This window comes from Schistocerca nitens, chromosome 1 (assembly GCF_023898315.1).
Source record: "Schistocerca nitens isolate TAMUIC-IGC-003100 chromosome 1, iqSchNite1.1, whole genome shotgun sequence".
NCBI classification, from domain to species: Eukaryota; Metazoa; Arthropoda; class Insecta; order Orthoptera; family Acrididae; genus Schistocerca; species Schistocerca nitens.
The window spans coordinates 752,283,829-752,310,864 of record NC_064614.1 but is presented as its reverse complement, the minus strand read 5'-3'; the positions used below and the strand labels follow the sequence as shown (position 1 = coordinate 752,310,864).

Below are 27,036 nucleotides of genomic sequence, written 5' to 3'. Positions count from 1 at the left end.
AACAGTTTAGCTAAGTTCACGTTATGCATTATTACCGCTCCAGTTGATTTAAAAACGAAAAAGCTAGTTTATTCTGGATAATCTCTCCAACTTATGAGTTTCAGATATTATTATTTTCAGCATACGGAAGCGTGTAAGAATTCTGTATGTCTTTACTTCTGAAACACCCTGCAGAGTTCTCTTTCCTGAAGGTAATTTTGTCTAGAGAGTGGCCTTCCACAGAAATGAAAGGTGGACGATAAATACACTGCCTGACGAAAAAAAGTGAAGCACCCAGAAGAGGAGGAAGAAGAAACGAACTGGATGGCAACGTAATGAGTCGTTATGTGATCTTATAGGATCGATTACAAAATCGAATCAGATTGACAAAGAAACTGGCACTGTGAGACCACTTATTAGTCTCAATTCGGTCCCGACTTGGCCTAAATACACGCACTGATTCGGTTCGGAAGGGTGTCATAAAACCGTTGTATGCTCCCCTGAACAAACTGGCTCACAACTGTTATAACTGGTCCTTGATATCCCGCATATAGTCACTGGGATCGAGTTGACGTCCGAGCAGGTCGGACACATATTCTATCGGGAACAGATCTGGAGATCTTGGTGGCCACAGAAGTACCTCAACATCACACAGATATTTCACAGAGACAGGTGTCACGCACGGAAGAGCATTGTCCTTTTGAAAAATAGCGCGAGGATACTGTCGTATGAGAGATAACAGATGAAGACGCAGGATGTCCGTGCCGTATCGTTCTGCCGTCAGGGCACTACCGGCCTCGACCTAAAGTCATACTGGATGGCTCCCTACACCTTAACACCAAGAGTAACAGTACTGCGCCTCTGCAAAACTTTGGAAGGTTGGGCCCTTTTCAAATGGCTCTGAGCACTATAGGACTTAACATCTGAGGTCATCAGTCCCTTAGAACTTAGAACTACTTGAACCTAACCTAACCTAAGGACATCACACACATCCATGTCCCAAGCAGGATTCGAACCTGCGACCGTAGCGGTTGCGCGGTTGCAGATTGAAGCGCCTAGAATCGCTCGGTCACGGAGGCCGGCACTGGGCCCTGACCTCAGGTCGCCGCCATACAGGCCGACGATGGTCATCCTGTGTAGTGCAGGACCGCCATTCATCGCTGAACACAGTGCGACACCATTCATCAGTAGTTCACGCTTCCCAGTTCCCACTCACGGCACCACTCCAATCGCAGCCGCCTGTGCTACGGTGTTAACGGTAGGCACGCATGGGACGGGGTCCGTTACTTGTTCTGGCAGGCGCAGATCTGATGGAGTTGCGATGTGCTTAGAGCACAGTATGGCGATGGTGGTGAAGCGTGGTCGATCGGAAACGTCACGACGAGTATGCCTACACTCTAGGTCCACTGTCATATCCTAATGCCTCACAAATTTGAATACCGCACCATTCGACCAGCCGGTCAAATGCTGATCACAATGAGGCCCCATTCGAGCTAGCCAAGTGCTGATAACGCTCCCAATGAGGAGTTACTACCATCAGCGTGTCCTTTACAGTGATTACTCAACATCTACAGTGTGTGTTCCAGGAGGAATGGTCAATATTCAGGGATATGCCAGGAATGGCATTCGAAGCAAAATGGGCTCTAAAATGCATACCTTAAGAACTATGAGCACTTGTGCACCGTCGCTATTCTGAAACACATCTCTTCTACTGAACAATACTCACAGTTCTATTGTGAAACACATCTCTTCTACTGAACAATACTCACAGTTCATAAGGTATACATTTTAGATCCCATGTTTATAAACAATTTTTCTTTTTTTCGTCTCTACTACCTCCTCCCAATACGGAAAACAAAGAGCTTGTAGTAGAAGAGATTTGTTTGCCAGTATCGAAGACGAAGAAGTGCTCATAGCTCATAAGGTATACATTTGGACCCCATGTTTACCAGACTTCTGCCTCCTGCGAGACCCTGTTTACCGTACCAGACATAGTGACAACACTCAACGCAAACAACACAACTGCACTCTGGTGCCGTTCTGTCACAGACAACTGCACCCCTAATCATTTACATACTTGCCGATCATGTGTACCTACACGAAGTTACACTGACATCCGACCATGTCTTCTGAGTGCTTCACTTCTTTTTGTCAGGCTATAGGTTTATGAAATATGATGCTAAGTAGAATGCTGAAGATTAGAGTGCAAGATTGGGTAAATAACGAGAATAAATGTACCGAATTAGGGGCAAAAGGAATTTATGGCGGAAATTTATTAAAAGAAAGGATTGTTTGGCCAAACATGTCCTGGCGCATCAAGAAATCGTCAGTTGACAAACGGAGGGAAGTGTGGAGTGTAAAAATACACTGAAGGAAAAAAATCGCAACGCAAAGAAGGAGTTCTGCGATGTAAACGAAAGTTGTTCGGGTGTTTCTACATCTGAAAGGTTATGTCTATTCAACTTTCGCGCCAGTCGATAAGAGTGAGCCAGTAGCGCCACTATGCGCATGCAAATCAGGTTTGCTATAAATACACGCCGTAACGGTCGTGGGCGTTAGTTATCTTTGAGATTGGACGTGGTGAGTTGATGTTAGTCAAGAATGCCTTTAAGATGACAAAGACACCATTATCGACACCTCACTGACTTTGAACGAGGTTGTGTAATAGGACTACGAGAAGCAGGATGTTCCTTCTGCAGTATCGCAGAAAGAATTGGCAGGAATGTAGCCACTGTACATAACTGCTGGCAGCGGTTGTCACGAGAATGTACGGTCACAAGAAGGCAGGGCTCCGGACGTCCAAGCGGCACCACCACCGCGTTTGGCGTATAGCTCTGGCGCATAGTGCTGCATCTGCAACAGTAATTTTAGCAAAAGTTGGCAACACAGTGACACGACATCACAAATCGGTGACTTGAAGGACAGCTCCGAGCCAGACGGCCTGTAGGTCCATTCCACTGACCCCAAACCACCGCAATTTACGACTTCAGTGGTGTCAAGCGAGAGCTCATTCGAGATGAGGATGAAGTTCGGTTGCGTTTCCTGATGAAAGCTGGTTTTGCCTTAGGTGCCAATGATGGCCGTTAGAAGTAGGCCGGTTGAGGGCTTGCAACCAACCTGTCTGCGTGCTGCACACATTGGCTTCCACCTGGAGTTACGGGCTGGGGTGAGATTTTGTATGATAACAGGAGCACTCTCGTGGTTATCCCACGGACCTTGACTGAAAATTTGTTCCTCAGTTTAGTGATTCGACCTATTGTGCTGCCATTCCAGGGGGTGCTTTTCCCAACAGGGCCGGCCGGTGTGGCCCAGCGGTTCTAGGCGCTTCAGTCTGGAACCGCGCGACCGCTACGGTCGCAGGTTCGAATCCTGCCTCGGGCATGGATGTGTGTGATGTCCTTAGATTAGTTAGGTTTAAGTAGTTCTAAGTTCTAGAGGACTGATGACATCAGATGTTAAGTCCCATAGTGCTCAGAGCCATTTGAACCATTTTTCCCAACAGGATAAAGCTCGCCAACACTCTACAGAGTATCGACATGTTGCCCTGGCCTGCTCGATCACCAGATACGAGACTTCGTTGGGTGACAACTCCAGCGTCCTCCACAAACAGCACTAACCATCTCTGTATTGACCGACCAAGTGTTCAAATGGTTCAAATGGCTCTGAGCACTATGGTGAGGTCATCTGAGGTCATCAGTCCCCTAGGACTTAGAACTACTGAAACCTAACTAACCTAAGGGCATCACACACATCCGTGCCGGAGGCAGGATTCGAACCTGCGACCGTAGCGGTCGCGCGGTTCCAGACTGAAGCGCCTACAACCGCTCGGCCACACCGGTCGGCCGACCAAATGTATCAGGCATGGATCTCCATCCTACAAACTGGCATCCGGCCCCTATAAAATACAATGCTCGCACGTTTGCATGCTTGCATTCAACATTCTGGCGGTTACACCGGTTATTAATGTACCAGTATTTCACATTTGCAGTAGCCTATCTCGCACTTACATTAACCTGTGAGCCAGCAATGGTAATCACTTAAATATGTTACCTAAAGAAATGCATTCCTGAAATTTCGTTACTCTACATTACCTTTTTATGTAGCGATTTTTTCCGTCAGTGTGGTAGAGAGAGACTAAGGTTTGACTGCAGTAAGCAGTTTCAGCTGTAAAAGGATACCGTAGTTATGAAGAGATGAAAAAATTTTCGCAAGACAGACTAAGGTGGAGAGCTGCATCAAACCACTCTTCAGACTGAATACTGCAACAACAGCTACATGTTTTCGCGATTACCAATGTCACCAGGTAAACGCATAATGCAAACGAATTTTTTAGTGGATGCTTGTTTGTTTCCTTTCTCCTTCCGAGACTACAGATCGATTACGAAGCGCCTCCACCTGAATGTCTGGCGAGTCACGACCCCCTTGCTGTCTGCTGACTCCTTCACAGAAGCGGCGCGAGTACAAAAACAAGTGATGTTTTCGCTGGCGCCGCTCCCGCTACGCAGTAGGCCGAGAGTTAGCTGTAAACACGCCACTTACGCGGCCGATCGCACTACGCGCCGAGTCGGTCCGTACGGCGCGAGGAACACGCCAGGTCCAGGGCCGTGACGTCAGGGGCGCCGATTGGCCGCTGCGGCAGCACACGGTCCCGCGATTGGTCGGCGCGGGAGGCGTGTTCGCTCGGCTCCAAGGCCGGTCGCTGTCAATGAGCTGCGCGACGCTACATATATATATATATGGCGGCTTAGCGGCGCCGGGCGCCTAGTACGTCACTCTCAGTCGGTCTGGCAGGTCCGCGAGACAGTGCCAGCCACCCAGGGTCGCAGCTACCGCAGTCTTCGTGATAGCGCAGGTATGCAAAGCTTTCTCAAATATACTTCGTGGCACTGACGGAAAAAGTCTTTTAGTTGTTAGCTGCACAACTCTCTTTCTGCATTAACATAGTCATACACGGTGTCCGAGGAAGAATGGTCTATATACACGAATACGAAAAGAATGCTCATTTGAAGCAAAAAGACCTTCATATGAAAATGTGGCCTAATTCGAATGGTTTTCGAGAAAGAACACATTTAATGTACATTTGTTTTTGGGCTAATGCTGCGCACGTGTACTTCTTATCCATGCAACTTTTTTTACGTTTTATTCTATAGCAACATACATTGTTGTTTTCAACTGCTTTGCTCGGGATATCTTTCTGCCATAGGAATAAGAGTAGAATCAAATTTTTACCCTGTGGGACTCCCTTTCTGATTTCTTACCCTTCCAACATTGTTCGAATTATTCACCACGGTGTTTTGCATTCGGTTTGTTAAGTATGATTCAAACCAGTTGTGTGCAAGGCCATCAATTAAATAAATAACAATTTACATGAAATTCTTCTGGGTCTGGGCTCGCATTGTCAGTGTGTAAAACTTATGACTTTTCGGCCACAATTGTTGTAGGCGGCCTTCCTCAGGTTTCTATAAAAAAAAATTAAAAAAAACTAGCTGAGGAAGTCCGCTCGCAATAGTGGTCGATACGTCGGAATTTTTACGTATTGACAATGCGGTCACAGACCCAGAATAATTTTATTGACTGTGACAATGGCCGCGGATGGCTACGTTTACATATATTAAATATGTTACAGCTCGGAAACCATTCGGAGTGGAGCACATGTCAATATGAAGTTTCTTGCTTTAAATCAGCGTTCCTGTCATATCCCTGAATATTGACCATTCCTCCCGGGACACCCTGCATAATAATCGAAAAGGTAACTTCCAACTTATCGCTTATTTATGTAAATTTGTTACAAAAACGTGAATGCTCATATCTTTGTGTCCGTTCAGTTCAATATCGACCAGGAGAAGAAAAATTACGTATGCCTCTCATTTATTTTAAGACAACTGAAACTGAGTCGGCTGCAGAGACAAAAGTGCTCAGCTGAATACCTAATCGATAGTAAAGGATAACTGACGACAAAAATAAAGGTGGAAACGCTATGTAAAACCACGAAACTAAACAATAAGAGTTACATCGCAGAGGGGTGGCAGATGTGGTACGACTTCTATTCTATCACTTGATTGTTCTGCCACCATAGACGAAAATATGCAACTCACGTATATTGTTCACATTTAACTGCTTTATATCTTAACCAGCCGAGAGCAAACGATGTTAAGAATCGCAATAATTCAACTATTAACATAAAGAGATTTGGGAAGGTTGATCTACGAAAAATATACGGGAGGGTTCTACATCTACAGGTATATTCTCCAAACCACTATGAATTACATGATAGTGTACTTTCCATTATACCAGTTATTAGAGATTCTTTCCATTCAATTCAAGTATGGAGCGCGCCAAGAATGATTTTAAAACTCCTCTTTGAGCGCTATAGTATCTATATGTATACTCCACAAGACACCTTATTGTGTTTGGTTGAGGGTACTTTATGTGCTATGTCTCTATTCCCATTTCCTGGTCAGAATCCCTGATGGTGTGCACGAAAAATGATTGTAGGTAAGTCTCCGTGTAAGTTCAAATCTCTGATTTTACGTTCACGGTCATCTCGCGAGTTATACGCTCACAGAATTTTAACAGTAACCCGCATCTTCTGCAACGTCTGCCACTAGAGTCTGATGAAGTTCTCAGAGACGCTTACGGGCTTACTAAATCAACCTGTGACGAAACGTGCTGTTCTTCTTTGGACCTTCTCTGCTTCCTGTATTAATCCTTCCTGATACAGATCCCGACTCAAGAGCAATATTTGAAGTATCGGTCGAAATACGGTTTTATAAGCTACCTCCTTTGTTGACAGATTACGTGAGGATTCTCCTAATGAATCTGTCTGGCATCTGCCTCTCCCACGGTTATTTTTACGTGATCGTTCCGCTTTAAACTAGTCCATAACTTTAAACTTCTCCGTTCACATACTCACTGATATTTAGTGGATGTGACTGGGTCTTTCAGCCTTTTCATTTGCCGTATATTTCCACACAATAATCGCTTTACTCTTTAACTACTCGAAGGCACTCGAAACGACGCTAAACGTCTCTAAACCTCCACTTCTTTCGTAAGAAGGTACGGAAAGTATGATATAATACGTATGAGGGGTAGGAAGGATGTTACTTTGAATGACCCCAATTTCATTTTGCGTTTTGAATCAGCTGCAACAACTACTGTAGTGTTGCACGGACTTCCGCGGGTACCTATCCACGAATGAGTCACATTCTAAAATTGCCATTTCTGAGATAACTAATTTGTGCAAATGCTTATGAATGGCACCATTTTTATTCAACGATCTAAAATTAAATGCCTCCTACGATTAAATTCAGGGTAACCAAAGAATTATTCACAAAAATATTTTAAATCGTAAAAGAATAATGCTAGGTTGTCAGTGGAAATTAAAAATATATAATAGAAAATAACCCCAGCAGTTGAGAAAAACTTCTCAGATAGTAATAAAAGCAATTAGGAAAAATGCCAGTCAAATATATCTTATAATGGAAGAACAGAAATAAGTATAAAAAGGAACACAATATTTCCGATCACGCTCGGCAATTGTAAATCAGCATGTTAGTAAAATCACAGACAATCAGTGCTAGAAATGCACTATTTTTTTCTAATAAATATAAGGTCTACATCCCATATTCCAGAACGGGGCAAGTAACCCAGATCGAGCTTGGAATATTCTCTCATGACCGACTATAAGTTAAAATGTTATGTTTCGTTCCACCAGACAAAGAGACAGCGGCATAGAGAGCCCCATCTTTCTTCGCAGTACACACTGAGCATAGCAAAACAAAAGTCAATAGGGAAGTCTTTATCATTTTATCTACTTCTTCTTTGTACAACTTGCATTTTTTTCATGTATCGATTGGGAAACGAAAAACTTACTTCGGTGCGTAATGCACACAGTGGTAATTTTTCAGTGGCAAGCAATGGAGCCTATTGATATTCACAGTTGTTCTCTATCATCCAATTACATCTTTTTTTATTTCTACGATGCTTCGTAATGAAAATTATGTAAAAAGTTATGAAACAGCGATTACTACTACCAGTAGTTGAATTTATCCTCATTTTTCATCTACAACTTTCCGTAAACTCACTTTCTATATGCGCGCGCACACACACACACACACACACACACACACACACACACACACACACAAAGCGCTCAGACTCCTTTAACAGCCAGAAGTTGTTAGAGACAGTGTAGTCGGAGGGAACGCTGCCAACAGACTGCGCAACTCTTACGCCGCGGCGTGCCGCATTAGTAACCCAAGTGCCATGAATCGAATGCCCCGGAGCATAGGCAACCCCCCAGACGGGCGTGTCAGGCGCCGTGCGTATCGATTACGTCTCAGGCGCCACAACCATTCGGCGCCGGCGTACGAAACTGATACTGCGGGAAATCTATAACAGACGTACGTGGTGTGTGCAACTATAGTGTAGTAAAGCTGCCTCTGGTCGCAGATGTGCAACAAAATTACTTTCTGCCAACACATATTTCTCATATTTTCGATATTTATTGGTTCGTTTGCACCTTAACATACTCACGAATATTCCGCTTTCAGAGGTCTGTTTATAAAAGATTTTTAACTTGTGTAAGTTCGTAGTATTCCACGGCCACAAGAAGTTTAAGTAAAACTATTTTGGGTATTAGGCCGTGTCATTATGAAACGCTAAAACAATGCTGATATACACAGTCGCCCTGAAAACGACCACTCCAATATCGGTCGAAAAGTGAGCAATTGACTACATTTAGTGTTTCATACTGATGGGGCCTAGTACCCAAAATGATTCTATTCAAATTCTTTAACTTGGATAAATTGGAATTCTACTCATGGAGAAACCTGATTGACATTTGGTAGAAAAAAAAATTTTTTTTTAATTAAGTCCCAATCAAAGTATGACAGTGCACGCCATATACTGCTTGAGATATGTGGTTGCTAAAAATGGCCAGTGAATGGTCGAATTCGGTCACAGTTAAAAGTGCGTTACTGTGATTGTGTCTACGGGAAATAATAAAAATATATGAGTAATGAAAATAGATATGTATATTCATTAATACATTTAGTTAACGGATTTCTTCCACTGATGACCTCATCTGACCCATAAAATATTTTCAAAAAGAAGTGGACTATTAAGCATCTTAATCGAAGGAAGACGTTTCTTGTAGATAGTTTCACTTCTGGCCGTGTTCACTCTTTCATAATCTTGTAGTAACTTACCTTTCTAGGAAACAAGTGCTTTGCAAACCGTACCTGTGCAATTCTTTTACTAATTAAATGGTTCTCTCTACACTTTCTTGTATTTTAATGCGAATTTTAAACAGCTTTAATCGCAAATAAGTGCACATCATATGGTATACTTTCTCTTTTAAGGAACAGTACTTCGCATTGCGTTGCTCTTTCACGAATTTCTTGCATTTTCGCAGTTACCCACCAGTATGGGAAAGGAAGAGGGAACCCTGATGTGAGAAAGAATAGAGAAATCAGTGAGATCTGGCAGAAAGGATAAACGTCAGAGCGGATTTCATTGTATGTGAAGTAGCGTTGGGACAGGATATGAAGTGTGTATAGGTGCAGGATCGGGGAATGTGCTGCTGGGTCAGCGGCATTCTGGGGTTAGTTACTCTGGATAAGGGGGGGGGGGAGGAGGGGGAGCGATAAAATTGCTCGAATGTTGTTTACATAGGGTAGCTAAGGTAGATGGAGATGTTCACTGTGGCTGAAGGAATTTGGTGAGCTGGTTCCGACAGCTTTTCATAATGGATGAAAAGAGAGAGGAATTTGATAATTTGGTATCAGGTAACGGATATCTTCCGCTTTTGTTTGCAAGAGGCGATGCATTGGAGACGACGAAGAAAATACCGGCGCATGGATAGCCGACCAACTTTCTGGGTGGACTGACGACTTTCTAGCAAACACAACGCAGCATGTCGCTCTTAACGGGTGAAAACCTTTAGCGGAAAAAGTAGCTTCTAGCGTACCCCAAGAGACAGTGATATAGATATTTCTGTTAGTGGATTACGCAGGAAACTCGAACACAGACATACACTTGGTTCACGAATTGGCAGTTGATCCTCAACATAAACAAATGCAACATACTGAGAATACATAGGCGGAATCTCACTTCACTGTATGATTACAAGATTGTCAAGCAATCGCTGGTAATACGCAAACGTACGGAATGATTTGAAGTGCAACGACGGCTTAAAACCAGCCCTAGGAAAGGCAGAAAACTGAGATTCATTGTGATAATCATCAGGAATTGTAGTGGACCAACAAAGGGAAAGAGATTCCTCACAAAATCCTCGTTCGACTTCAGTGATGCTCCTCAGTATGTGACTCTCACAAGGTAGATTTGATACAGTAAACAGAGAATATCCAAAGGAGAGCAGCGCGACTCGTGACAGATTCATTTAGTAAACGCGAATCCAGTTTCAGTGGTAGATGATACAAGAGAGCCAATGCGCTTCACGATGTGGTTTCATGTTAAAATTACAAGGGAATGGATTCCTAGAACAGCCAGTCAACATACTGGTTCTACGTTCTACGTAAACTCTCTGATAAGTATCCGCACAGCGCTGTGTAATGCGGAACTGACTGCTAGATGTCACTAGAGGCGGGGAGTATTGTGCTGCCAGTAAGGAAGCGGTACCAGGAGAATGACTCGGTTACGAGAGGTCAGTGACTTTGAACGAGGACTATTCATCTAACAAATCTACCAGCGATATTTAAACTAAAGCTGCGCGAGTCGACTGACGGTGATGTGATCGTGAAGCTAAACCAAGACCAGGCAGTCTAATGTACTGACGGCAGAGACCGCCGAGCACTGCGGAGTGTGGCTGTAAGAAATCGCATGAAATCAGTGAATGCAATCACTCGTGAGTTTCAAAGTGTTACCAGAAGTCCAGCTAGCACAAAGACTGTGCAGTAAAATAGTCGAACAATTCTTCATAAGACACACATTCCTGTAATTAATGCTAAGTGTTGCTTGATGCGATGGAAAGAGCGACGGCAATCGAATGGAAGGGGTGGGGTTTGGCGAATGCCTGGAGAATAACTTCTGCCACGTGTAGTGCCATCAGTGAAGTATGGGAAGGTCGTGTGACGGTGTGGGGGTGTTTTTCGTGGTTAGCGTGTGCCCCCCCCCCCCCCCCCCCGGTTGCGCTCTAGAAAACACCAAATATGGAAATATATGAACGCATTTTGCAGCATTGTGTACTACCTATAGCAGTGGAATAGTTCTGAGACGATGACTGTATGAGCATGACAACGCGCCCTTCCATCAAGCAGCACCTGTGAGGCAATGCTTTGTAGCCAGTAACATTCCCGAAATGGGCTGCCCTTTCCAGAGTCCCGACTAGAACACCACTGAACTTCGACTTCGCTTCAGACCTCCGATTTTGGCTCTTGAAGAAGAATGGCCTGCCATTCGTCCACAGCCCTTCAGAAACCTCTTAGAAAGCGTCCCCAGCAGAGGTAATGCGCTCATAAATGCGAAGGGTGGACTCATTCCTCCTTAACGTTCCTAAATAGATGTCTAGATACTTTTTATCGGATAGTGTATCTCGCGAAAACATCATGGAGGTAAAATTAGAGACATCAGACTTGTTTGAGAGACTTGACAGCAGCCTTTCTTCCAGCACTCCATTCGCGACTAGAACAGGGAACTAGAGAAGCGACAGTGCTGCACGAAGTACCCGCTGTCACACTCTGTAACGTGGTTTCTCAGTGCAGGTGTAGATGTAGAGTGGAGATGTAGACGAGCCGAGAGGCGAGAACACAGGGATTACTGGAGCTCGATACGGTCGGTGTGCGCCAGTGTGAGGCAGTGAAAGCCGCCAAGGACGCGCGGGCAGGCTGTTTGTTTACTGGAGCCCAGAACCCAACCTGCCAGCGGTACGGAGCGCTCCGTCAAGGACCCACGCCCGAGGTCGCCCAGTCGTAAGATCGGTCTGTATCCGCGCCGAGCCCCCTGCGTTGCTGCGGGGACCTCTCATTGGCTGAGAAGACACTCGGCGACCACGACGATTTATCTCCTTTGTCGAACTTTGCTAACTCCAGAAATTAGTTGCACTGCTGCTTATACTCGCCTCTAGCCAGAAGCCGTCGGTTTTAACAAGAACTTGTCGGACGCGTGAGTTCTTGCTTACACGATTACTGTCTCGTGGCCGTGGTGGTCTAGCGGGTAGAGCACTAGACTCCAGCTCTGTAGGTCCTGAGTTCAATTCCGCATTGAGAGGTGTTTCTCGTTTCAGTCCATCCAGAACTACCAGCACTGCCTGCCACCAAATGAGTACCGAGGATCTTTCCTAGGGCTAAAAGGCAGTCGGGGCCACGGGCCCAACACTCTCCCCCTCCAAGTTCTGTGGCAATGAAAGTTGCACTCTACCTGTAGTCTGGCCAATAGCGCGGTCACAGCTTGCGCAACAGACTACACTTTACAGTACTGTCTCGGGTTGCTCCATGGTTACTGGGCACGTGCCGGACTACAGATCCAAAGGTACATATTTCAATTCCCAGTCAGTCACATTGTATGTGTGTTATGCTTATCGCTTCTCTCACCCTTCGCAACATCCCTTAAGATGAAAAATGGCAAACTGTATCGAGGTTCGGATTCCACGTTTCATTGTACGCTTCCCTATAACTGGTCGGCTTGCTCAGTTCAAAGGTGGAAGGAGAGCTATAGAATAACGCCTAGTAAACCAAACCAGCAATCGAATTGAGGACAAATTTACTTTTTTACCACTCTTAGCGACCATGAAGATAATAACTAGGCAACCGTAAGCTTGTACATAGGTGTAAGAGCAGTCATCCTCCCGACACGCGTTCTTGACTGGAATGAGACAACGCTTTTTCATGGTAAAATAAAAAATATCCTCTGCCACCCACTTCCCAGTGACTTACATGGCGTAGTTGTAGACTTAATTGTAATTGCAGATAAAATAATGGAAGGCAGACTGAAGGACTATAGGACATCTTTGTAACAATTGTGGACTAAGGAAAGTATGTCGTTAATTTCAGATGGAATAAGATTGGCCAGTACAGGGGTACCTCATAATTCACAACTAACAGTAAACTAGCGACCCGCCCTGCTTCGCATGAGTAGCCCTAACTATCTAAGGCTGGACGACTTCTCTATCGAAGAAGTAATAAATTATATACACAAACTTTCCTCGTGAATCAGTCTATCAGTGGAAACTGTATCAAAATTTCTGAGGTAGCATTCACATACTGACAGAAAAATGCGGCGGTCGACATTAATTTGGGAATAAATCAGAAAGGCAGGTAAGTGTTAACAAGGACGTAAGGCAGAGTTACAGCTTATCACCGCAGTCGTTCAAGTAGTACGACAAAGAAGCAATGAAGGGAGTGAAAGAAAGCATCGGAAGAGGAACTGAACTGCAAGGGTAAGGGTTAGCAATGCTAAGGTTTGCAGAAAACATAACCATTCTATGTGACTCTTGAAATTTTCCCGGCGTATCGAATATTCCATAAGATTTCGGGATTGCAGCCGGATCTCATCGACTTCTTTCCACGATATTTCGGCTGCCAACCTTACAGCCATCTTCAGGCGAGTGTTTGACACTGGAGATTGCTAGTGCAAGTCGCTCTATTTATACTTAAAAGTGCCGCAGGCGCGCATGCGCAAGTTACCGTAGCATGCGCGCCACCTGTCGATTCCAAGGCCCTCTACAATATTACTGCATCTGTGGAGCGCCAACAAATGCATAAAAAAAGTAAAACATGCACACAGATGTGTCCAAAACAATAAAAGGAAAATTTCAATATTAAATTTAAAATTACTTGTCGCTCGACATGTCAGAAGCCATAAAAAGTTTTCTTTTGGTTGAAATTAAAGAAATCAACGGGTCCCAGGCCTTATTCAATAAAAAGCCGCCATCACGATTAATGAGATTTTCCGCTAAACGTATTTCGACGGATTCCTTCACAACTGAACCCCAGAAGGATCTCGATGGGGCCAAGATTTTCGTGGCCGAATAATCCATAGCATGTCCTGTGGATATACAATGTTCGGCTATGGCCGACTTACTGGGCTGTAAAAGGCGAGTGTGGCGCTTATGTTCAACGCAGCGGTCGTGTACTGTGCGTGTGGTTTGACCAATGTAGGCTTTCCCACACTCGCAAGGTATTTTATAAATTCCAGCCTTCCGTAGTCCCAGATCATCCTTGGCTGAGCCCAGAAGAGCACGAGTCTTTGTAGGTGGCCGGAAGATTGCTTTCACACGATGTTTCTTTAAAATTCTGCCTACTTTCGATGAAATGTTCCCGACATATGGAAGAAATGCTCTGGACTTAAACACCTCCTTATCTTCTTGATCTTGTGGGTGGTCACGATTTTTCCTCCTCAAAGCAGTACTGACCTGATGTGCAGAATATCCATTATGTTGAAATACCGATTTCAAGTGCTCTAATTCGTCTGCAAGGCTGTCTTTATCAGACACGACATGTGCCCTATGCACCAACGTTCGAAGAACACCCATAGTTTGTGACGGGTGATGACAGCTTGACGCCTGTAGGTACAGATCCGTATGCGTGGGTTTCCGATAGACTGAATGCCCCAATGACCCATCCACCCTGCGTTTAACCATGACGTCCAGAAATGGTAGGCAACCATCCTTTTCAACTTCCATCGTAAACTGAATGTTTGTGTGGATGGAATTCAGATGTTGTAAAAACCGTGAAAGCTCTTCTTCACCGTGAGGCCACACTACAAAGGTATCGTCCACGTACCGCCAGAAGACTGTTGGTTTCAACATCGCCGAATCGAGAGCCCTCTCCTCAAAGTCTTCCACGTAAAAGTTGGCTACCAGAGGGGACAGAGGACTGCCCATGGCAACACCGTCAAGTTGCTCAAAATATTCATTATTAAATAGAAAGTAAGTAGAGGACAGGGCATGGTGAAACTTTTTATGGCTTCTGACATGTCGAGCGACAAGTAATTTTAAATTTAATATTGAAATTTTCCTTTTATTGTTTTGGACACATCTGTGTGCATGTTTTACTTTTTTTTATGCATTTGTTGGCGCTCCACAGATGCAGTAATATTGTAGAGGGCCTTGGAATCGACAGGTGGCGCGCATGCTACGGTAACTTGCGCATGCGCGCCTGCGGCACTTTTAAGTATAAATAGAGCGACTTGCACTAGCAATCTCCAGTGTCAAACACTCGCCTGAAGATGGCTGTAAGGTTGGCAGCCGAAATATCGTGGAAAGAAGTCGATGAGATCCGGCTGCAATCCCGAAATCTTATGGAATATTCGATACGCCGGGAAAATTTCAAGAGTCACATCAAATACCTCTTCGGGGAGGAGATGGCATCTAACATCCAGAAGTTGGATAAGTTACGAAACAAACGTGTGAGATTGTTAAGTGCTTTATGTTTCTTACTGAAATGCCGGGATAATGGCCTTATTCCAAAGTTCGCCAGAGTGACACATTTTCTCAAGACCGCCGCTGCGAAGTTCATCACTCGTAAAGCAAGTTTAGCCCTTGTGAAGGAGAGGATACGCTTTACTCGCCGGGAACTGGACATGGTTTCGAAAGAGCTGTTTTATTTGCATATGGAGATTGCATCTAATCTTCCTTCCCTCTCCTGGGAATGGGTCGATGGTGTAACGTGGGCCAAATCAGACTGGGTCCGTCAGGAGTATTCTTTAAGGCAATCATCGAAGTTCGACCGACTCTCAGCAACGTCACGACAAGAAGATGTTTTTCGACGCTCTGTGGTAAATTTCACGGATAAGGATTTAGACAACGTGACACTGTCGGTACTTGGGAAAGGTCTGAACTTCGCACCGACACCTAGGACCTTACCTTTAACAGATTTTATTAGTGCTGTTGAAGAAGCTGTCAGGCCTCTATCCAGTGAAGCAGCAGAAGAAATCAGGCGGGAAACATGTCGCGCCCTTACGAGAACTCGTCCTCAGAAGAGCAATATTTCTTCAATGGAAAGGGCTGCGCTGCGCAAGTTACGGGAAGATCCTCAGACGGTGGTCCTTCCGGCGGATAAGGGGAATGCTACTGTGCTGTTGCCACGTGATATGTATGATCAGAAGATATATAGTTTGCTGAGTGAGACAACGTACAGGAAGCTTGATAAAGACCCTACTCGGAAAGTAGAGAGGAAAACGTCAGAGTTGCTAAACTCCTCTTCTCTGCCGCAAGAAGTTGTGAAAAGATTGAGACCTCACAGTTCTATTCCACCTAGGTTATATGGTCTTCCAAAGATCCATAAGGATAATGTGCCCTTACGCCCCATAGTGAGCAATATCGGTGCTCCAACATATGATTTATCTAGACATTTGGCATCGCTACTGAGACCTTTCGTTGGCAAATGTACGCACCATATTCGTAACTCTGCGGACTTTATCAATAGACTGAGAACACTACAGCTGAAGGATTCGGACTTGTTAGTAAGTTTCGATGTCGTTTCACTCTTCACGAGGGTCCCTCTTTTGGATTCATTGTCACTTATCGGCAATAAGTTTACGGCCGATATAACGGCGCTGTTTCACCATGCCCTGTCCTCTACTTACTTTCTATTTAATAATGAATATTTTGAGCAACTTGACGGTGTTGCCATGGGCAGTCCTCTGTCCCCTCTGGTAGCCAACTTTTACATGGAAGACTTTGAGGAGAGGGCTCTCGATTCGGCGATGTTGAAACCAACAGTCTTCTGGCGGTACGTGGACGATACCTTTGTAGTGTGGCCTCACGGTGAAGAAGAGCTTTCACGGTTTTTACAACATCTGAATTCCATCCACACAAACATTCAGTTTACGATGGAAGTTGAAAAGGATGGTTGCCTACCATTTCTGGACGTCATGGTTAAACGCAGGGTGGATGGGTCATTGGGGCATTCAGTCTATCGGAAACCCACGCATACGGATCTGTACCTACAGGCGTCAAGCTGTCATCACCCGTCACAAACTATGGGTGTTCTTCGAACGTTGGTGCATAGGGCACATGTCGTGTCTGATAAAGACAGCCTTGCAGACGAATTAGAGCACTTGAAATCGGTATTTCAACATAATGGATATTCTGCACATCAGGTCAGTACTGCTTTGAGGAGGAAAAATCGTGACCACCCACAAGATCAAGAAGATAAGGAGGTGTTTAAGTCCAGAGCATTTCTTCCATATGTCGGGAACATTTCATCGAAAGTAGGCAGAATTTTAAAGAAACATCGTGTGAAAGCAATCTTCCGGCCACCTACAAAGACTCGTGCTCTTCTGGGCTCAGCCAAGGATGATCTGGGACTACGGAAGGCTGGAATTTATAAAATACCTTGCGAGTGTGGGAAAGCCTACATTGGTCAAACCACACGCACAGTACACGACCGCTGCGTTGAACATAAGCGCCACACTCGCCTTTTACAGCCCAGTAAGTCGGCCATAGCCGAACATTGTATATCCACAGGACATGCTATGGATTATTCGGCCACGAAAATCTTGGCCCCATCGAGATCCTTCTGGGGTTCAGTTGTGAAGGAATCCGTCGAAATACGTTTAGCGGAAAATCTCATTAATCGTGATGGCGGCTTTTTATTGAATAAGGCCTGGGACCCGTTGATTTCTTTAATTTCAACCAAAAGAAAACTTTTTATGGCTTCTGACATGTCGAGCGACAAGTAATTTTAAATTTAATATTGAAATTTTCCTTTTATTGTTTTGGACACATCTGTGTGCATGTTTTACTTTTTTTTATGCATTTGTTGGCGCTCCACAGATGCAGTAATATTGTAGAGGGCCTTGGAATCGACAGGTGGCGCGCATGCTACGGTAACTTGCGCATGCGCGCCTGCGGCACTTTTAAGTATAAATAGAGCGACTTGCACTAGCAATCTCCAGTGTCAAACACTCGCCTGAAGATGGCTGTAAGGTTGGCAGCCGAAATATCGTGGAAAGAAGTCGATGAGATCCGGCTGCAATCCCGAAATCTTATGGAATATAACCATTCTAGTTGGATGTAAAGGTTAGTAAACCGTATGAAAGGAAGGAACTGCCCAGAATGGCTCATGTACAGGGTGAGCAAAATAAAACTATACAAAAAAGTCCCAACAGGCCTTGAAGGCCCAATGGTACCGACCGGCCGTCGTGTCATCCTCAGCCCTTAAGTATCGCCGCATGTGGATATGGACGGGAATGTGGACAGCACGCCGCACTCCCGGCTGTTATCAGTTTTCGTGACTGGCGGCGCTACTTCTCAATCAAGTAGATCCTCAACTGGCCTCCTAAGCGCTGAGTGCACCCCGCTTGCCAACAGCACTTGGCAGATCCGGACGGTGACCCACCCAAGTGCTGGCCAAGCCCGACAGCGCTTAACTTCGGGGATCTGATGGGAACCAGTGTTATCACTGCGGCAAGGCCGTAGGCAAAATAAAACTGCCCATAAATATATTTCATGCGTCCTAAGAAAGGCAACCCAACTTAAATTATCCGCTTCCTAGCCCTACAAGGCAGGTGATGTAAGTTGTGTTGCCTGTCTTAAGACGCTTGAAACATATTTATTCTGGCCATCTTGTATAACCAAGGCAATGACGAAGGTGTTAAGGTAAAAGGCGAAGTTTCGCATTCTGACACTAGATGGGCCAATCGGGCTCGCCCTACCGCCGTGCCATCCTCATTAGATGCCTGAAGTATAAGGACAATGAATGAAACGAGCCCCCAAACTTAGTGGATATTCTTTGAGCATGAAAATATTTTCTCTGTGTCAATAAATGTGTAAAATGATATGAAACTCTATGTAAGCGAAAGATTAAAGAAAGATACCAGAAATAGGACAGTACTGCCGAAGAAAGTTTTCTTAAATAACAAAGCATTTGAAAGTTTAAGAATAAAGAACTGAGAACATTTGAAATGGTGCTGCAGAAGAATATTACAGATTATATGGGCATATAAATTACGAAATGAATCGGCAGTAAAAAGAACGGGAGGAAGGAATAGGTTAGCGGGGCATCTAGGAATAGTTAGCCTGTATCTAGAAAGAGCAGTAGAGGGGAAGGATAGCAGGGATGGATACCATCCGGAATATACCACACAGATTACATGAGAATGTTGTCGAGCCTGCTGACCTGCATGCCTGGAAACCGAAAGGTCGTGGGATCGATCCCGAGAGGATTTTTTTCAGTCCATCATTAACCTAGCCTCCACCTCTCAACGACGTGGATCGGATTTCACGTTAAGCCCAAGGTCCCCTCCCCTGAGAGAATTACTGGGATCGGTTAGCAACACCTGAGTCACTGGAACGAAAGATTTGCACCAGGCGGCTGAGCCAGGCGGAATTATTTTTACTGTAGAGGATGTCGAGCGTTGTAGTTACGTAGAGATGAAAAGGTTAGCACAAGGTAGGGAAATACGGAGAACAGCACACCAAACAAGTCGTATGAGTAGGGCCTTCCGTCTGGTACACAGTTCGCCGGGTGTAAGTCTTTCGAATTAACGCCACTTCGGCGACTTGCGCGTCGATGGGGATGAAATGATGATGATTAGGACAACACAACACCCAGTCCCTGAGAGAAAATCTCCGACCCAGCCGGAAATCAAACCCGGGCCTTTAGGATTGACAGTGTGTCGCGCTGACCACTCAGCTACCGGGGGCGGACACCAAACAAGTGAAAATGCTTTACGTCAAAGAAAATGAAGGCATTAAAGTAAGAGTCAATAAGACCAAAACAGCTTACCACCTCACTACCGATGTCTCTAATCAATATCCCTCAATGCTAAACTTACACTACTCTACAGTAATTCGCTCAGCAACACTTTATGCCTCAGACTCCAAACTAAAAGGTGATGATGACAACACACTGGAAATCACAGAAAGTAAAATACTAAGGAAAGACGTCTTAATAGTGAAAATTATATGCATATTGAAAAGAAATTGCAGACATAATTACGAAAAGAAAATGGCTTTCTGTCGGAACAGACTGACAAGAGACTGTTCACCTATTTGGCAAATTTAAAAGGGAAGGGACTTAGACGAGCTCCTAATTACTTCACAAGTTATTGAGGAACGACTGCCACTGAAAGAGAAATTACTAGATTCCAAAGGCTTTGACAAAAAGTCCAACAAGACTGGAGCCACGTGAGCAGAAAAAAGAGGAGAGAAACATAGAGAAATTATGAGAAAAATATCGAAGAAAAGAAAGGACAAACAGCTGATTCAATAGTAGTCCACAGTGGCTCATACATAAAGGAATAAAAAAAAGGGAGAAGAAAAAGAAGAAGAAGAAATCCGCTGAAAATGCCTTCTGGCGGCTCCCGGCGCCCTTTGTCTGTGAAAGGCCATATTGCTTTCAGTGAATGCAGGCATAGTAGTATCATAAAACATTCGCTGCCCCTTCCCCAATCAGAAACAAACGCTATAGTAGTGTTAAACTAGAGAAGCCTGGCAACTCTTCATATGGGGAAAAATGAGATACACGTCATGATAAGAGGGTAGCACATTCACCGAGCTTCAAAACTTGGACAGCTGGAACAGGAAGCTAAATCAGTCAGAATTTAGTGAGCAAATCTATTGTATTCGAACAAAAAAAGAAAAAGCTAATCAAAATCTCGAGAAAAGACGGTTCGCTGGCCGGTGTGGCCGTGCGGTTATAGGCCCTACAGTCTGGAACCGCGTGACCGCTACGGTTGCAGGTTCGAATCCTGCCTCGGGCATGGATGTGTGTGATGTCCTTAGGTCAGTTAGGTTTAAGTAGTTCTAAGTTCTAGGGGACTGATGACCTCAGATGTTAAGTCCCATAGTGCTCAGAGCCATTTGAACCATTTGAACCAAAGACGGTTCATTGTCAGGGTGTACAGAACCCAACAGACACGGTTGTCGGAGAGCTGAAGTCAGGAGCTTAAAACTCTGTCAGCTGATAGACTGCAAGCAATTACTACTACTATTTTCTTCTGCAACCATTCCATAATCGCGTTTCTCGCGAAGAATTACACTGATCCACTCCTGGTCGACACGAGTCATTTCTTTCTTATATCAAACGCGGAAATTGACGGACTGCCTTTAATATGATACCAGGAAGGTAGTAGACGGCGATTTCTTTAAGCTGTTCACTCTTATCAGGATCGGAACATCAAATCACTCCTTTCGTGCATGTGCGCTACTAACAAGATAATTAGTCTGCACCGCTTTGATGATAATACTGAAACCGAGCGAGTGGCGTAGTGGCTAGCACGCTGGACTCGCATTCGGGAGGACGACGGTTCAATCCCGTGTCCGGAAATCCGGATTTAGGTTTTCCGTGATTTCCTTAAATCGCTCCAGGCAAATGCCGGTATGGTTCCTTCGAAAGGACTTGCTCCTCCGTCCTTTCCTAATCTGATGAGACCTGTCTGGTCTCCTCCCTCAAAATAACCAAACCCTAATAAGACTGAAGTTTTTCGCACAAATGAAGACACTTGTACAGGGTAGTCCAGCTTGGAGAGCTGCATCAAGCCAGTCTATGAAATGAAGGCGACAAAAAAAGTTACATGTGACACTCCGGTAATATTGTGGTTGCTGCGTCGTATGTAGACGATTAAAATAAACTTCAAAAAATAAATCGTAAACAAGCAGCACTATTTGATTTACGTCACATCTCTATGCCGCCTGTCTCGTAAAGTTAAAAGGCAGAGTTCTCAATGTCGGCGATGAGAGTTGGCGACCTTTAAGAGCGGCAATTTATAGTTGGGATTTGGATCGTATCATAATCGAAAACTTGACGGAGAATTATGTAATTTCCTTCTCTTAGTAGAGATGGAAAGAAAATACATGGAAGTAAATGGATTTGTCTGACGCAGTAATATAATTCTATCACTGCCGTTTGTCCACAGTGAGCTTGCGCAGAAGATTTCTTCTGATCATAGCGCGTGCGATTCAGTTGGGTTTTCTTCCTCTTCCACATCATTCAAACACCCGGAATGCGTTGTGTGGAGTTCTTGTGAAGAGGTTTCCAGTGACGGCACTGTCTGACGTCTTTACGCTGCATTCAGTAACCGTGACGAAGACGGCAAATGATGCTACTGATGACGTCACGGTTAGCGATAATCTTGCCAGGTGTTTGTCTCATTCTTGAAAGCAACGCTATCAGCGGTGGTCATATTTATCGTTTTTATCTGAGACTACGGTGAGTGGCTAGAACGCAGTTCCGACATCTACCGCTAGAGGGCTGCAGAGTGCGTTTTCGCTCTTTGCCTGGCTGTGTTCCGTCACTTCACTGCCAAGTTAGTTGCGGTTGTTGTGAAATCAGGGCAGGTTAGAGAACATTTTACCACTCAAGCGAGATATTATATGGCACCCTGCCCCGCTCGATTCCCGCTCCCCTCGCAAATTCTTTACCTTTAATTGGACTCTTGTTTTGGACCTTTGAAATATAAAACTAAATCTGTGGAAATGTGTTTTTTTTTTCCTTTTGAAACGCGTACTACAACAGAAATAAACTTCTTAATTTTGTTCCAGTGCTAAATATTAAAAGAAGGCATCATTTCCATTTAATGTACATCTTAAGCTCCTTAAAAACTTTCAATGAAAGCAGGAAGTCAGACCTACTGTACAGCTCTAGTTCAGAAAAATAAGCAGAGAGGAAAAAATGAAAACATTAAATTTGTTTTCTTTTTTAATTTAATAATGAAACTTTTTACATTCGTAATTTACAGTTTGGACTTCGGTCGAAAAAGCAGAAAAGAAATACAAAAAATAAATTCCAATTTTACGAGTATGTTGACGTGTTCAATGTAAGAACATGTTTAGCTGTGCAAGTTATATTTCTAGAAAACTCACTACCAAATAGCTAAATTTCATAAAATTGATATAGACAATCTGTTATGTATACAGCTGAAAAGCAAAACACAAAATTGTGTTTGACTCGAAAGTGAAGTATTCCATCAACAAAATCACGTGCAGACGGCACACGACCACAAAATGTAACATATTAAGATAGGCCTTCCGTGAAATTTAAGCCCTACTAGAAGGGGACTTAATCGAAAAGTTCGTATTTCATATAAATTTATACTAACTAATGGGACAATATTTCATACTGAAAGTCAGCCCGCATCTCGTGGTCGTGCGGTAGCGTTCTCGCTTCCTACGCCCGGGTTCCCGGGTTCGATTCCCGGCGGGGTCAGGGATTTTCTCTGCCTCGTGATAGCTGGGTGTTGTGTACTGTCCTTAGGTTAGTTAGGTGTAAGTAGTTCTAACTTCTAGGGGACTGATGACCATAGCTGTTAAGTCCCATAGTGCTCAGAGCCATACTGAAAGGCAGTGGCAGCTCGTAAGAACTCACTCGCAGTTATGTCGCCAACAGCTCCTTGACGGATCATGTTTGCGCGAACGTTTTTCCTTCTATTCACGTACACATTAATTATGGTACACACAATATACAAATTTTGCAAGTGCATGCTGTTTCAAAGTCTTGAGCTGCTCCAAGCACGCATCTCTCGTGCAGTTAGAGTTGATGATGGGCAAGAGATATGCTTTTGTTTCAGATAAATTTTATTTATAAGCGCAGCTGCGCAAAACATCCAGAAATAATACTCATTTCTTACAGGACGTACATCGAAATGTTACCTTGGAGCTACACACTTTCACAGTAGGAATTCGTACAGTAGAGAACTGACCCATGAATCCACAGGGAGACAGTGCTGTGAAAGGGAACATGCGGTTCTTCTGGAACAAAATAAGAGAAGAATTCTTATAAAAGCAGTTACACCCAAATAGCTTCAGGGATTCCAGCTGCTATGTTCAGAGGCTGCCTTCAATATGAGGCTGCTTTCATACGGTCGCAACTCTTACAAGCGATATTTGTGTAGGTCATTGTTGTTGTTGTGGTCTTCAGTACAGAGACTGGTTTGATGCAGCTCTCCATGCTACTCTATCCTGTGCAAGGTTCTTCATCTTCCAGTACCTACAGCAACCTACATCCTTCTGAATCTGTTTAGTGTATTCATCTCTTGTTCTCCCTCTACGATTTTTACCCTCCACGCTGCCCTCCAATACTAAATTGGTGATCCCTTGATGCCTCAGAATATGCCCTACCAACCGATCCCTTCTTCTAGTCAAGTTGTGCCACAAATTTCTCTTCTCTCCAATTCTATTCAATACCTCCTCATTAGTTATGTGGTCTACCCATCTAATCTTTAGCATTCTTCCGTAGCACCATATTTCGAAAGCTTCTATTCTCTTCTTGTCTAAACTATTTACCGTCCATGTTTCACTTCCATAAATGGCTACGCTCCATACAAATACTTTCAGAAACGACTTCCTGACACTTAAATCTATATTCGATGTTAACAAATTTGTCTTCTTCTGAAATACTTTCCTTATCGTTGCCAGTCTACATTTTACATCCTCTCTACTTCGACCATCATCAGTTATTTTGCTACCAAAATAGCAAAACTCATCTTCTACTTTAAGTGTCTCATTTCCTAATCTAAGTCCCTCAGTATCACCCGACTTAATTCGACTACATTCCATTATCCTCGTTTTGCTTTTGTTGAGGTTCATCTTATATCCTCCTTTCAAGATACTGTCCATTCCGTTCAACTGCTCTTCCAAGTCCTTTGTTGTCTCTGACAGAATTACAGTGTCATCGGCGTTTGACGCTCTTCAGCACACCTTGTGGCGTACGATAAAATGGAGAATTACCTGTATGCTGAATAGTATATTACTTCTTATGTGTAACGTTCAATATAATATAGTTATGACTAGTGCCCCGTACCAATTTCACACGGATTGCAAGTATCTCTGGCCTGACGACTTGTCTGGCGAAGTGGTAATAGATTATATACGTAACTTTATCCATGAATCAATTTATCTGTTAGTGTAAACCGTATCAAAATCTCTACAGTAGTCCCTCACATTAGCCTTCACATACAGAAAGAAAAACGCGACGGAGAACTTAAATTCACAACATGTAACGATAAACACGTGTAGATTCCGGTCAAGTTTCAATGCTCTATGTCTATGGAGTTGCGGTGGCTAATTTACTGATTTTTCCCAGCAGATTCCACCTCCTCTGCGGTTGACAACTTGTAGCTCCCATCATTGCTTCAGGATGTCATTCCAAGCCCCAATTAAATAAGGAACATATGTTGTTGTTGTTGTTGTGGTCTTCAGTCCTGAGACTGGTTTGATGCAGCTCTCCATGCTACTCTATCCTGTGCAAGCTTCTTCATCTCCCAGTACTTACTGCAACGTACATCCTTCTGAATCTGCTTAGTGTATTCATCTCTTGGTCTCCCTCTACGATTTTTACCCTCCACACTGCCCTCCAATGCTAAATTTGTGATTCCTTGATGCCTCAAAACATGTCCTACCAACCGATCCCTTCTTCTAGTCAAGTTGTGCCACAAAGTTCTCTTCTCCCCAATCCTATTCAATACCTCCTCATTAGTTACGTGATCTACCCACCTTATCTTCAGCATTCTTCTGTAGCACCACATTTCGAAAGCTTCTATTCTCTTCTTGTCCAAACTAGTTATCGTCCACGTTTCACTTCCATACATGGCTACACACCATACAAATACTTTCAGAAACGACTTCCTGACACTTAAATCTATACTCGATGTTAACAAATTTTTCTTCTTCAGAAACGATTTCCTTGCCATTGCCAGTCTACATTTTATATCCTCTCTACTTCGACCATCATCAGTTATTTTACTCCCTAAATAGCAAAACTCCTTTACTACTTTAAGTGTCTCATTTCCTAATCTAATTCCCTCAGCATCACCCGATTTAATTTGACTACATTCCATTATCCTCGTTTTGCTTTTGTTGATGTTCATCTTATATCCTCCTTTCAAGACACTGTCCATTCCGTTCAACAGCTCTTCCACGTCCTTTGCTGTCTCTGACAGAATTACAATGTCATCGGCGAACCTCAAAGTTAACAATACATTATTACACACTGATCATTACTACAATTATAAATTATACACACAAACCTCCCTCGTGAATCAGTGTGTCTGTTAGTGAAAACTGAGGAAAAATCCCTGAGTAGTTTCTGCACATAGGCACACCAAAACGTATAGATGTATAGATTCTGAAAGTACTAACTAGTCATCATTATATTTGTCACAAAAAGTCCGCCCCCAGTAGCTGAGTGGTCAGCGCGACAGACTGTCAATCCTAAGGGCCCGGGTTCGATTCCCGGCTGGGTCGGAGATTTTCTCCGCTCAGGAAGTGGGTATTCTGTTGTCCTAATCATCATCATTTCATCCACATCGACGCGCAAGTCGCCAAAGTGGCGTCACATTGAAAGACTTGCACCAGGCGAGCGGTCTACCCGACGGGAGCTGGTGCGACTCTCTACGGAACATACATTGTATATTAAGGCAGGAATATGTCTCCATTCATTTGGTAGCCGTGTGGAGGCATATACGAGAGTGGTTTGAAAAGTTCTCGGAAAGGAATAAAAAAAAGTACTTACATCGTTGAAACTATTTTATTTTCCATGCAGCCTTCTTGTAGATTAATGTACTTGGTCCAACGATGTTCTAATGCCTTGATCCCATCTTGAAGTGAGTTTCCTCCAGGCCTGCAAAATAGTTGTCAACTCCGGCCATTAATTCTTCATTTGAACTGAATCTTCGACAACCAAGAAAAAGTTTCAGTTTTGGGAAGAGATGGATCTCTGACGGAGCCATATCAGTTGAATAAGGCGGGTGCGGCAACAATTCATACCTTAGTTTGTTGGACTCGCATTCGGGAGGACGACGGTTCAATCCCGTCTCCGGCCATCCTGATTTAGGTTTTCCGTGATTTCCCTAAATCGCTTCAGGGAAATGCCGGGATGGTTCCTTTGAAAGGGCACGGCCGATTTCCTTCCCCATCCTTCCCTCAACCGAGCTTGCGCTCCGTCTCTAATGACCTCGTTGTCGACGGGACGTTAAACACTAATCTCCTCCTCCTCCTCCTTAGTTTGTGTAATTTTGCCAGGGCGACGGCACATGCGTGCGGGCGCTCATTGTCTTGATGGAAGATGACTTTCTTCCTTGCTAAACCTGGCCTTTTTTCGAGTATCTTTTGTAGCAATTTGTCCAGGAGGTTAGCATAGTATTCTCCAGTAATTG

General features: G+C 44.0%; 1 protein-coding gene and 1 pseudogene across 7 annotated transcripts in view; one reads left to right on the top strand and one right to left on the bottom strand.

The window, feature by feature from the left end:
• Window positions 1–4,733: 4,733 nt before the first annotated feature.
• LOC126260677 (phosphatidate phosphatase LPIN2) overlaps window positions 4,734–27,036 on the top strand; it is a 326,438-nt gene continuing 304,135 nt past the window's right edge. For all 7 annotated transcript variants that reach the window (XR_007546646.1, XM_049958020.1, XM_049958027.1 and 4 more), the window contains exon 1: window positions 4,734–4,831. The gene's annotated coding sequence lies outside the window, so the exon portion shown is untranslated. The remainder of the gene's footprint in view (window positions 4,832–27,036) is intronic.
• Window positions 18,245–18,363, bottom strand: LOC126212074 (5S ribosomal RNA; annotated as a pseudogene).